The following is a 14,542-nucleotide window of genomic DNA, read 5'->3' as shown; positions in this document are numbered from 1 at the left end:
TTGACACAGGTGAAGTTTTCAGAAAAGTCCTTCACTGGGATGACTGAACATCTTACATAAAATACATTTAATGGCCTTATGGTCGGCGATAGAGTCAAATGAGTTTTCACTGCTTTTTGTAGAAGCAGGAGAACACCCTTTACTCCATTCAGCCATTTTGCTTGCTAGCCAATAGGCTACTAAAATGATCCATGGATAAATCTAACTGCCCCAGCACTGTGGCTATCTGTGTCGCTGGATCCAAAATAAATAATAAAAACTGGGTATAAAATACTAGATATAAAATAAATGAAAAAATGATATAATAGTCAGATAAATAAAAGTATTCACTAAAAAACTTTGTAAGAGAACCAGCATTCATCAGCTGTTTTTGTTGGTCACAGATACCTTTAAAAAAAAAGTAGGTGCGTGGATCAGAAAACCAGTCAGTATCTGTTGTGACCACCATTTGTCTCATGCTGCGCGACACATCCCTTTGCATAGAGTTCGGATAAGGCTGTTGATTGTGGCCTGTGGAATGATGTCCCACTCCTCTTCAATGGCTGTGCGAAGTTGCTGGATATTGGCAAGAACTGGAATACGCTGTCATAAACGTTGATCAATAAAAAAGTGGTCAGATGAAGCAGATGCTAAGCTAAAGGACTGTTTTTCCAGCACAGACTGGAATGTGTTCCGAGATTCTTCCGATGGCATTGAGGAGTACACCACATCAGTCACTGGCTTCATCAATAAGTGCATCGATGACGTCGTCCCCACAGTGACTGGACGTGCATACCCCAACCAGGAGCCATGGATTACAGGCAACATTCGCACTGAACTAATGGGTAGCGATGCCACTTTCAAGGAGTGGGACTCTAACCCGGAAGATTATAAGAAATCCCGCTATGCCCTTCGAAGAAACATCAAACAGGCAAAACGTCAATACAGGACTAAGATCGAATCATACTTCACTGGCTCCAATGCTCGTCGGATGTGGCAGGGCTTGCAAACTATTACAGACTACGAAGGGAAGCACAGCCGAGAGCTGCCCAGTAACACAAGCTAAATTACTTCTATGCTCGCTTCGAGGCAAGTAACACTAAAACATGCATGATAGCATCATCTGTTCCGGACGACTGTGTGATCACGCTCTCCGCACCCGGATTACCAGGTTGTATACTCCGAGAATGCGCTGACCAACTGGCAAGTGTCTTCACTGACATTTTTAACCTCTCCCTGTCTGAGTCTGTAAAACCAACATGTTTCAAGCAGACCACCATAGTCCCTATGCCCAAGAACACTGAGGTAACCTGCCTAAATGACTACCGACCCATAGCACTCACTTCTGTAGCCATGAAGTGCTTTGAAAGGCTGGTCATGGCTCACGTCAACACCACTATCCCCGAAACACTAGACCCACTCCAATTTGCATACTGCCCTAACAGATCCACAAATGATGCAATCTCTATTGCACTCCACACTGCCCTTTCCCACCTGGACAAAAGGAACACCTACGTGAGAATGCTATTCATTGACAACAGCTCAGCATTCAACACCATAGTGCCCTCAAAGCTCATGACTAAGCTAAGGACCCTGGGACTAAACACCTCACTCTGCAACTGGATCCTGGACTTCCTGATGGGCCGCCCCCAGGTGGTAAAGGTAGGTAACAACACATCCGCCACGCTGATCCTCAACACGGGGGCCCCTCAGGGCTGCGTGCTCAGTCCCCTCCTGTACTCTCTGTTCACTCATGACTGCACGGCCATGCATGACTCCAACCCCATCATAAAGTTTGCCGATGACACAACAGGGGTAGGCTTGATCACCGACAATGACGAGACAGCCTATAGGGAGGAGGTCAGAGACCTGGCAGTGTGGTGACAGGACAACAACTTCTCCCTCAACGTGATCAAGACAAAGGAGATGATTGTGGACTACAGGAAAAGGAGGACCGAGCAAGCCCCCATTCTCATCGATGGGGCAGGTTGAGAGTTTCAAGTTCCTTGGTGTCCACATCACCAACAAACTAACATGGTCCAAGCACACCAAGGCAGTCGTGAAGAGGGCACGACAAACCTATTCCCCCTCAGGAGACTGAAAAGATTTCGCATCGGTCCTCAGATCCTCAAAAGGTTCGACAGTTGCACCATTGAGAGCATCCTGACTGGTTGCATCACTACCTGGTATGGGAACTGCTCGGCCTTCGACCGCAAGGCACTACAGATTGTAATGCGTACGCACCAGTACAGCACTGGGGCAAAGCTTCCTGCCATCCAGGACCTCTATACCAGGCTGTGTCAGAGGAAGGCCCAAAAAATTGTCAAATACTCCAGCCACCCTAGTCATAGACTGTTCTCTCTGCTATCGCATGGAAAGCGGTACCGGAGCGCCAAATCTAGGTCCAAGAGGTTTCTAAACAGCTTCTACCCCCAAGCCATAAGACTCCTGAACATCTGATCAAATGGTGTCCCAGACTATTTGCATGGCCCCCTCTCCCCTCTTTTACACTGCTGCAACTCTCTGTTATCCACAGTCGTGGACAAAAGTTTTGAAAATGACACAAATATACATGTCCACAAAGTTTGCTGCTTCAAGTTATTTTTCCAACAATTGTTTACAGACAGATTATTTCACTTATAACTCACTGCATCACAATTCCAGTGGGTCAGAAGTTTACATACACTAAGTTGACTGTGCCTTTAAACAGCTTTGAACATTTCAGAAAGTGATGTCATGGCTTTAGAAGCTTCTGACAGGCTAATTGACATCATTTGAGTCAATTGGAGGTGTACTTGTGGAATGTATTTCAAGGCCTACCTTCAAACTCAGTGCCTTTTTGCTTGACATCATGGGAAAATCAAAAGAAATCAACCAACACCTCAGCAAAAATTTGTAGACCTCCACAAGTCTGGTTCATCCTTGGGAGCAATTTCCAAACGCCTGAAGGTACCACGTTCATCTGTACAAACAATAGTACGCAAGTATGAACACCATGGGACGCGTTCTGTCTCCTAGAGATGAACGTACTTTGGTGCGAATAGTGCAAATCAATCCCAGAACTACAGCAAAGGACCTTGTGAAGATGCTGTATGAAACTGGTACAAAAGTATATATACTGCTCAAAAAAATAAAGGGAACACTTAAACAACACATCCTAGATCTGAATGAAAGAAATAATCTTATTAAATACTTTTTTCTTTACATAGTCGAATGTGCTGACAACAAAATCACACAAAAATAATCAATGGAAATCCAATTTATCAACCCATGGAGGTCTGGATTTGGAGTCACACTCAAAATTAAAGTGGAAAACCACACTACGGGCTGATCCAACTTTGATGTAATGTCCTTAAAACAAGTCAAAATGAGGCTCAGTAGTGTGTGTGGCCTCCACGTGCCTGTATGGCCTCCCTACAATGCCTGGGCATGCTCCTGATGAGGTGGCGGATGGTCTCCTGAGGGATCTCCTCCCAGACCTGGACTAAAGCATCCGCCAACTCCTGGACAGTCTGTGGTGCAACGTGGCGTTGGTGGATGGAGCGAGACATGATGTCCCAGATGTGCTCAATTGGATTCAGGTCTGGGGAACGGGCGGGCCAGTCCATAGCATCAATGCCTTCCTCTTGCAGGAACTGCTGACACACTGAGGTCTAGCATTGTCTTGCATTAGGAGAAACCCAGGGCCAACCGCACCAGCATATGGTCTCACAAGGGGTCTGAGGATCTCATCTCGGTACCAAATGGCAGTCAGGCTACCTCTGGCGAGCACATGGAGGGCTGTGCGGCCCCCCCAAAAAATGCCACCCCACACCATGACTGACCCACCGCCAAACCGGTCATGCTGGAGGATGTTGCAGGCAGCAGAACGTTCTCCACGGCGTCTCCAGACTCTGTCACGTCTGTCACATGTGCTCAGTGTGAACCTGCTTTCATCTGTGAAGAGCACAGGGCGCCAGTGGCGAATTTGCCAATCTTGGTGTTCTCTGGCAAATGCCAAACGTCTTGCACGGTGTTGGGCTGTAAGCACAACCCCCACCTGTGGACGTCGGGCCCTCATACCACCCTTATGGAGTCTGTTTCTGACCGTTTGAGCAGACACATGCACATTTGTGGCCTGCTGGAGTTCATTTTGCAGGGCTCTGGCAGTGCTTCTCCTGCTCCTCCTTGCACAAAGGCGGAGGTAGCGGTCCTGCTGCTGGGTTGTTGCCCTCCTACGGCCTCCTCCACGTCTCCTGATGTACTGGCCTGTCTCCTGGTAGCGCCTCCATGCTCTGGACACTACACTGACAGACACAGCAAACCTTCTTGCCACAGCTCGCATTGATGTGCCATTCTGGATGAGCTGCACTACCTGAGCCACTTGTGTGGGTTGTAGACTCCGTCTCATGCTACCACTAGAGTGAAAGCACCGCCAGCATTCAAAAGTGACCAAAACATCAGCCAGGAAGCATAGGAACTGAGAAGTGGTCTGTGGTCACCACCTGCAGAACCACTCCTTTATTGGGGGTGTCTTGCTAATTGCCTATAATTTCCACCTGTTGTCTATTCCATTTGCACAACAGCATGTGAAATGTATTGTCAATCAGTGTTGCTTCCTAAGTGGACAGTTTGATTTCACAGAAGTGTGATTGACTTGGAGTTACATTGTGTTGTTTAAGTGTTCCCTTTATTTTTTTGAGCAGTGTATATCCACAGTAAAACGAGTCCTATATCGACATAACCTGAAAGGCCGCTCAGCAAGGAAGAAGCCACTGCTCCAAAACCACCATAAAAAAGCCAGACTACGGTTTGCTATTGCACACTTTTTGGAGAAATGTCCTCTGGTCTGATGAAACAATAAATAGAACTGTTTGGCCATAATGACCATCGTTATGTTTGGAGGAAATAGGGGAAGGCTTGCAAGCCGAAGAACACCATCCCAACCATGAAGAATGGGGGTGGCAGAATCATGTTGTAGGGGTGCTTTGCTGCAGGAGGGACTGGTGCACTTCACAAAATAGATGGCATCATGAGGCAGGAACATTATGTGGATATATTGAAGCAACATCTCAAGACATCAGTCAGGAAGTTAAAGCTTGGTTGCAAATGGGTCTTCCAAATGGACAATCACCCCAAGCATACTTCCAAAGTTGTGGAAAAATTGCTTAAGTACAACAAAGTCGAGGTATTGGATTGGGAATCACAAAGCACTTTTCGCACCAAAGTACATTCATCTCTAGGAGACAGAACGCGTCTCTTTCCTGAGCGGTATGACGGCTGCCTGGTCCCATGGTGTTCATACTTGCGTACTATTGTTTGTACAGATGGACGTGCTACCTTCAGGCATTTGGAAATTACTGTAAACAATTGTAGGAAAAATTGCTTGTGTAATGCACAAAGTAGATGTCCTAACCGACTTGCCAAAACTATAGTTTGTTAACAAGAAATTTGTGGAGTGGTTGAAAAACGAGTTTTAATGACTCCAACCTAAGTGTATGTAAACTTCCGAATTCAACTGTGCATATTACCTCAATTACCTCAACTAACCGGTGTCCCCGCAGATTGACTCTGTACCGGTATCCCCTGAATATAGCCTCGCTATTGTTATTTTACTGCTGCTCTTTAATTATTTGTTATTTTAATTTCTTGTTCTTAAATTCTTTCTATGTATTATTATTTTATTTTTTTCTACTGCATTTTTGGTTAGGGCTTGTAAGTAAGCATTTCACTGTAATGTCTACATCCATTGTATTCGGCGCATGTGACAAATACAATTTGATTTGATTTGATCCAGAGCATCCCAACCATGCTCAATGGGTAACATGTCTGCTGAGTATGCAGGCCATTGAAGAACTGGGACATTTTCAGCTTCTAGGAATTGTGTGCAGTATCATGCTGAAACATGAGGTGATGGTGGTGGATGAATGGCATGACAATAGGCCTTAGGATCTCGTCATGGTATCTCTGTGTATTCAAATTGCCATTGACAAAATTAAATTGTGTTCATTGTCCGTAGCTTATGCCTGCCCATATCATAACCCCACCGCCACCATGGGGCACTCTGTTCACATCATTGACACCAGCAAACCTCTCCCCCACACGACATCACATGCTGTCTGCCATCTGCCTGGTACAGTTGAAACTGGGATTAATCCTGTGAAGAGCACACTTCTCTGGTGTGCCAGTGGCCATCGAAGGTGAGCACTTGTCCACTGAAGTCGGATACAACGCCGAACTGCAGTAAGGTCAAGACCCTGTTGAGGACAACGAGTACTCAGATGAGCTTTCCTGAGACAGTTTCTGACAGTTTGTGCATAAATTCTTTGGATGTGCAAACCACAGTTTCATCAGCTGACTGGGTGGCTGGTCTCAGATGATCCCGCAGGTGAAGAAGCCAGATGTGGAGGTCCTGGCCTGGCATGGTTACACGTGGTCTGCGGTTGTGAGGCCGTACTGACAAATTCTTTAAAACAACGTTGGAGGCAGCTTATGCTAGAGAAATGGGCATTCACATTTCTGGCAACAGCTCTGGTGGACATTCCTGCAGTCAGCATGCCAATTTCACACTCTGTGGCATTGTGTTTTGTGTCAAAACTGCACATTTTAGAGTGGTATTTTATTGGCCCAGCACAAGGTTTATTTTTGTAATGACCATGCTGTTTATTCAGCTTATTGATAAGCCACACCTGTCAGGTGAATGGATTAACTTGGCAATGAAGAAATACTCACTAACAGGGATGTAAACAAATTTGTTGCCAAAATTTGAGCTTAGTACGCTTTTTGTCCGTATGGAAAATTTCGGGGATCCTTTATTTCATTTTATGAAACATGGGACCAATACGTTACATGTTGCATTTATATTTTTGTTCAGTATAGTTAACACCGGTAAAGTTCCCTCTTTTGTTTAGGGACCGGGGAGAAACAGTGGAAAGATTGGTCCTGTGTAAAATGTCCAAATGTCGTCAGTTTGACCAGTTTGGAAAAGCTGAGACCAAACAAGAAACACATTTTTGATAAGACTTCAGTTCGTCTTGGTTGCATATTTTATGTGGTTGAAATACTGTCTGCTTGCAGTTTGAAAGATAACACATTGCATGTGCATTCTCGTTTTCTCAAGAGATCCTGAAAGAAATCATATTTTTCCACTCCTGTTCCCGAGTCAAAATGAACATTTGTTGTATAATTTCACTGCAAGAAATGCATAATTCAGCAGGAGTTAATATTATATTACGCTACATGTGACAGGTTATAGGCCTACAGTCAGTATATTTCAGTTACTTTTCCATTTAACCCATATGAACTTGAAGTTGCACTATTCAGAAATCGCTCCACCATTTCCTGGTTGCTAAAACTAATAGTTAGCCTAATTCCAGTTTATGTGGTAAAATAAGCTAGTATTGTGTAGAGAATCATTGTACCATCTAAAGTGCTGTGAAACATTTTCCTTAACCAAAAATATTGTTGTATTTGCTGATTGAAGTTGGTGTACAAAACTGAAAGTAAAAGACGCAAAAACAAAACTTAACGGGAAGCATAGTAATAGTGCACATAGAACAGATCTACCGCTTCTTAGACTTGGTTTCAAGTAGATTGATATATCATTAACTCAATTTGGCTGGGTCGCCCAAAAAGTTACATATTGCCACTTTAAATTAGGAATATTCTGTTTATTCATGAGCAGGATCTCAAACGGTGTATTTAAACAGCTTATCCCGAATAAGACCTTAAGCGGGATATTAGCTACTATCTGGAATATTGTGCGCATGTAAATGTTTTATTGAGCTTCAACAAAGAGGCATCAATCATGACAACCCCACTACCTAAGTCACTTGTCAAACTCATTCCACGGAGGGCCGAGTGTCTGGGGGTTTTCGCTCCTCCTGTAACGGTCTTCGCCGTCCTCGGATGAAGGGGAAGAGAAATTAGACCAAAATGCAGCGTGGTAAGTGTTCGTCATTTTAATGTACAACTGAACACTAAAGCAACAAGCAAAACAAAAGAACAACCGAACAGTTCAGTCAGGTGCAAAACACTAAACAGAAAATATCTACCCACAAAACCCAAAGGAAAAACAGGCTGCCTAAGTATGACTCCCAATCAGTGACAATGATGTACAGCTGTCCCTGATTGAGAGTCATACCAGGCCAAAACAATAAAATACAAAAACATAGAAAAAAGGACATAGAATGCCCACCCAAATCACACCCTGACCAAACCTAAATAGAGACATAAAAAGGCTCTCTCAGGTCAGGGCGTGACACCTCCCTTGAACTTCATTGACGAAATAAGGTCACTAATTAGTAAGGAACTCTCCTCACCTGGTGGTCTAAGTCTTAATTGAAAGGAAAAAACAAAAACCAGCAGACATTAATTAACCCGTCCATGGAATGAGTTTGACACCCCTGAACTAAATGATCAGCACTGACTAAACTTCAGTCATCAATGTGTTATTGTCTTATTCAGGGGTTCTTAAAGTGGGGTCCGAGGCCAGATATAATTATTTTCTCTCTCAAATAACAGATTAAACACATTTTAGCGAAGGGATCCGTGGAATAAGTTTATAGGGTCTAATACAATACAATGTAATCAGGGTATGACGCGATAGTCAGTAAAAACATGTTGGGCCAGTGGATCTCACCAGCCTAGTAACTTCTCAACACATTTTTGCGTTCCACTTCAACATTTACCTGCTCTGTCGCAGTCCACCATTGAAGACTACATGTGGAAAAGTCATGCTATTTGCATTCAAGCACCACCACTATCTACAATTTTACAGTAGGTTTTTAACACTGGGAAACACGGGCCTGGAAGGCTCACAATGTCATTGGTATCCACAGTTCTCCAAAACTTAACCATTTTTCTATTCAATACTTCTTGTATTCCCCAAAAATTAACATACAGTGCAAACCAAGCTATGAGGTCAAAGGAATTGTCCGTAGAGCTCCGAGACAGGATTGTGTCGAGGCACAGATCTGGGGAAGGGTACTTTTTTATTTTGCAGCACTGAAGGTCGACGAGAACACAGTGGCCTCCAACATTCTTAAATGAAAGAAGTTTGGAACCACCAAGACTCTTCTAAGAGGTGGCCGCCCGGCCAAACTGAGCAATCGGGGGAAAAGGGCCCTGGTCATAGAGGTGACCAAGAACCCAATGGTCACTTGACAGAGCTCCAGAGTTCCTCGGTGGAGATGGGAGAACCTTAAATATCAAGTTGGATTCCAAAATGACACCAAGATACAGCTTTCAGATTCTCCCCATTAACAAGAACAACTCGTTGGGAAGAATCAATGGATTTCTTAGAGAAGTACATACAAACAGTCTTGTCGATATTTAAATGCAGGCAAGAATTAGTCATCCATTTAGAAACATGTACCACAGCTTCAGTTAACCTGTTAATAACCAATTGTCTATTTTATGAGTGTACATGCAGAACTGTACCGTCTGCATACATCTGCATGTTAACTTGTGGGCAAGCAAGTGGGAGCTCATTTATATACAGTTGAATTTGGAAGTTTACAAACACCTTAGCCAAATACATTTAAACTTAGTTACTGACATTTAATCCTAGTAAAGATTCCCTGTCCTAGGTCAGTTAGGATCACCACTTTATTTTAAGAATGTGAAATGTCAGAACAATAGTATAGAGAATTATTTATTTAAGCTTTTATTTCTTTCATCACATTCCCAGTGGTTCATAAGTTTACATACACTCAATTAGTATTTGGTAGCATTGCCTTTCCACAAGCTTCCCACAATAAGTTGGGTGAATTTTGTCCCATTCCTCCTGACAGAGCTGGTGTAACTGAGTCAGGTTTGTAGGCCTCCTTGCTCACACACTCTTTTTCAGTTCTGCTCACAAATCTTCTATAGGATTGAGGTCAGGGCTTGTGATGGCCACTCCAATACCTTGACTTTGTTGTCTTGAGCCATTTTGCCACAACTTTGGAAGTATGCTTGGGGTCATTGTCCATTAGGAAGACCCATTTGCAACCAAGCTTTAACTTCCTGACTGATGTCTTGAGATGTTGCTTCAATATATCCACATACTTTTCTTTCCTCACGTGGCCATCTATTTTGTGAAGTGCACCAGTCCCTCCTCCACCAAAGCACCCCCACAACATCATGCTGCCACCCCGTGCTTCACGGTTGGGATGGTGTTCTTCGGCTTGCAAGCCTCCCCCTTTTTCCTCCAAACATAACGATGGTCATTATGGCCAAACAGTTCTATTTATTATTTCATCAGACCAGAGGACATTTCTCCAAAAAGTACGATCTTTGTCCCCATGTGCAGTTGCAAACCGCAGTCTGGCTTTTTTATGGCGTTTTTGGAGCAGTGGCTTCTTCCTTGCTGAGCAGCCTTTCAGGTTATGTCGAGGTCAAGGTCCTTTGCTGTTGTTCTGGGATTGATTTGCACTTTTCTCACCAAAGTACGTTCATCTCTAGGAGACAGAACGCATCTCCTTCCTGAGCGGTATGATGGCTGCGTGGTCCCATGGTGTTTATACTTGCGTACTATTGTTTGTACAGATGAACGTGGTACCTTCACCTGTTTGGAAATTGCTCCCAAGGATGAACCAGACTTGTGGATGTCTACAATATTTTTTCTGAGGTCTGGCTGATTTCTTTAGATTTTCCCATGATGTCAAGCAAAGAGGCACTGAGTTTGAAGGTAGGCCTTGAAATACATCCACAGGTACACCTCCAATTGACTCAAATTATGTCAATTAGCCTATCAGAAGCTTCGAAAGCCATGACATCATTTTCTGGAATTTTCCATGCTGTTTAAAGGCACAGTCAACTTAGTGTATGTAAACTTCTGACCCACTGGAATTGTGATACAGTGAATTATAAGTGAAATAATCTGTCTGTAAACAATTGTTGGAAAAATAACTTGTGTCATGCACAAAGTAGATGTCCTAACTGACTTGCCAAAACTATAGTTTGTTAACAAGAATTTGTTGAGTGAGTTTTAATGACTCCAACCTAAGTGTATGTAAACGTCAGACTTCAACTGTAGATGGTAAACAGAAGGGGGCCTAATATAGACCCTTGTGGGCCCCCAATATTATAGTAAAGAGAGTCTGACTGAGTGTCCCCCGAACAAACCCTTTGACTTCTGTTTGTCAGATAGGAATACATCCAACTAATGACTTCAGTGGACATATTAAGTGAGGATAGTTTGGATAGGAGAACCTCATGATTCACAGTATCAAAGACATTTTTTAAATCCAAATTGCATTTGATGTATGGAGTTGCCCTGAATGAGGTGATCAGTCAGATGATCAGCCACCCATCTTTAAGCTACTTTTGATTGCACTGGAAGAATGCTTATAGGTCAGTAAATTTCCACCAGTGTTGGGTCACCAACAAATCCAATAATAGTGCGAGACATATGAGGGGATAGGACGACATTCAGCCCCATACATTCAATGTCATTGGCATGTTTCCATATGATTCGATTGCATTTATCTTTCATGTACATAAGCAATCCACACCCTCTGCCCTCTCCCCTGTCCCTCCTGAACATGGAATATCCAGGGACATTAAAGGCAGAAATAGGAGAAGATTTCTTCAAAAAATCTAGGTGAGAGTCTTTCAAAAAATGTTCTACCTGTTTACTATTAGAAATAATGCTACGAATATTCAGATGACCTCCCAATATTCCTCTAGGCTTGGAACGAGGGTCCCAGAGTATTTTAGCCTGATTAACGGTTTGAAAACGTTTCATGGTACAATGTTGTCTAATACCTGGGTTAAGGTAACTGAGTTTCTGACTCGAAGGCGGGTTTTGTTTAGGACATGTATCAAGAGTTGGAATTCCAATTCAATTATCAGCAGATTTCTCATTCTCCTGAAAAGCCATGTTAGTGACAGAAGTTATGCTCACATACACAGAATGTCCTTCTCTGAACCAGATAATATAGGTTACTCAAAAAAATATTATTTCAAGCCTTCATCAATGATTTCGGTCTGGATGACTAATAGGGATGTAAACAAATACAGTACAAGTCAGACGTTTATTTTGACTATTTTCTACATTGTAGAATAATAGCGAAGACATCAAAACTATGAAATAACACCCTTTGCCTTGATGACAGCTTTGCACACTCTTGGCATTCTCTCAACCAGCTTCACCTAGAATGCTTTTCCAACAGTCTTGAAGGAGTTCCCACATATGCTGAGCACTTGTTGGCTGATTGTCCTTCACTCTGCTCATCCCAAACCATCTCATTTGGGTTGAGGTTGGGTGATTGTGGAGGCCAGGGCATCTGATGCAGCACTCCATCACTCTCCTTCTTGATCAAATATCCCTTACACAGCCTGGAGGTGTGTTGGGTCATTGTCCTGTTGAAAAACAAATGATAGTCCCACTACGCACAAACCAGATGGGATAGCGTATCGCTGCAGAATGCTGTGATAGCCATACTGGTTAAGTGTGCCTTGAATTCTAAATAAATCACAGACAGTGTCACCAGCTAAGCAGCCCCAAACATCACACCTCCTCCTCAATGCTTCACGGTGGGAACCACACATGCATAGATCATCTGTTCACCTGCTCTGCGTCTCACAAAGACATGGCGGTTGGAACCAAAAATCTAAAATTTGGACTCATCAGACCGAAGGTCAGATTTCCACTGGTCTAACGTCCACTGCTCATGTTTCTTGCCCAAGCAAGTCTCTTCTTCTTATTGGGAAAGAAATTCCACAAATGAACTTTTAACAAGGCACACCTGTTAAGTGAAATGCATTCCTGGTGACTACCTCGTGAAGCTGGTTGAGAGAATGCCAAGAGTGTGCAAAGCTGTCATCAAGAATCTACTTTGAAGAATCTCAAATTTGAAATATATTTTGATTTGTTTAACACTTTTTTGGTTACAACATGATTCCATATGTGTTATTTCATAGTTTTCATGTCTACGCTATTATTCTACAATGTAGAAAATAGTAAAAATGAACTTTTGACGAGTACTGTATTTGTTTACATTCCTGTATTTGTTTACATTTGTTTATATTTGTTTACATCCATGAGTAGGTGTGTCCACACTTTTGACTGGTACTGTATATGCACAAAATTTGAGATAAATACACTTTTTGTGTACATGGAACATTTCAGGGATTTTCTATTTCAGCTCATGAAACATTTTTGTTCAGTGTAGATACACTGTAATTTCAGCTTTAAAACTGCAAAGTTCTCTGCCTCATGGTAAAATTTGTAGAATTGCAGGATATTATCTTCAAAGCTGCAACAAAAACTAATCTCTGCCACATGACAAATTGTGTCGAATTGCAGATAATTAGATTGAAAACTGATATTTTTTTTCTCCGATGCCAAGAGGCTGACTTTAAAATGTTCCTTCCCAGAGCCCGAGAATTAGTTTGTCCAGCCACATGCACTGCCAAAGTCATAGTAAAACTACTTGCAGTGTTTCCGCTGCAGTCATTTATATGTGGCACAACGCCACAGCAAAATGACTGCAGCTACACCCAAAAAAATATGTAACATGAAAAAATATTTCTGCCAAGGTGCACTTTGAAGATGATTGAACCGTCTACATTTACCAGTGGCAATGGCATGGTTAAGCACATGACCACTCTGCAATTCACCATGAGTGCATAGGGGAGATTGGAGGGGTGGGGGGTGGGCATGAAGCGGTTCCATTACAAGACCATGGTACTTACCTATGGAGCAGCAAGAGGAACTGCCCTTCACTACCTTCAGGCTATGCACAAACCCTACACCCCAACCCGAGTACTCCGTTCTGCCACCTCTGCAACTCCCGCTCAACACAGTCCAAGCTCTTCTCCGTCCTGGCCCCCCAATGGTGGAACCAGCTTCCCCCTGACGCTAGGACAGCAGAGTCCCTGCCCATCTTCTGAAAACATCGGAAACCCTACCTCTTCAAAGTATCTTAAATAATCCCACGGTACACACACCACCCCAAAAAAGTATGCCTTTCATTAACTAACACTCGCACATGACTACCCCCCTCGCCCCCTTTACTAGGTCAGACTTTTCTGATAGCTACTTTGAGGAAAAATGTAGTTACTATGACTGTGATCGGTGGTTGTCCCACCTTGCTATCTTAAGATGAACACACTAACTAACTGTAAGTTTCTCTGGATAAGAGGGATAAAAGCATCTGCTAAATGACTAAAAAGTACTGGCAGGGGGCGTGTGATCCCAGGTGGTGGTTTACCCCAAGTTACCCCAACAGGTAGGCCTACATTATATTCACTGTGTTTATGCACGTTTTTGGGGGGACAAAATTCATCAATAGGATGCTAACTAGTTAAAATATCACATTTGGGATCTGGCTAGTGATTATCCCAATAGGGTAAATGCAGATGGGGTTGCCTATTTATTTATAGCCTCAATGCTGCATCAGTTGGGCTACAGGTGATAATGCTTATTGCTAATAGCATACCTGATAATATGGACCATGCATGGTCCAACGGGTTAAAATAATTTAACAATATGTTATTGGGCTCATTTCTGGAAGTGGAAATAGTTTTAAATGGAATCAGCATAATGTTTTTTCATTCAATTTGGAGCAGTAAATCAGCTTCTCAGTCCTTCTAA

The sequence above is a fragment of the Salmo trutta genome, chromosome 13 (assembly GCF_901001165.1).
Source record: "Salmo trutta chromosome 13, fSalTru1.1, whole genome shotgun sequence".
NCBI classification, from domain to species: Eukaryota; Metazoa; Chordata; class Actinopteri; order Salmoniformes; family Salmonidae; genus Salmo; species Salmo trutta.
This window is presented reverse-complemented; position numbering follows the sequence as displayed.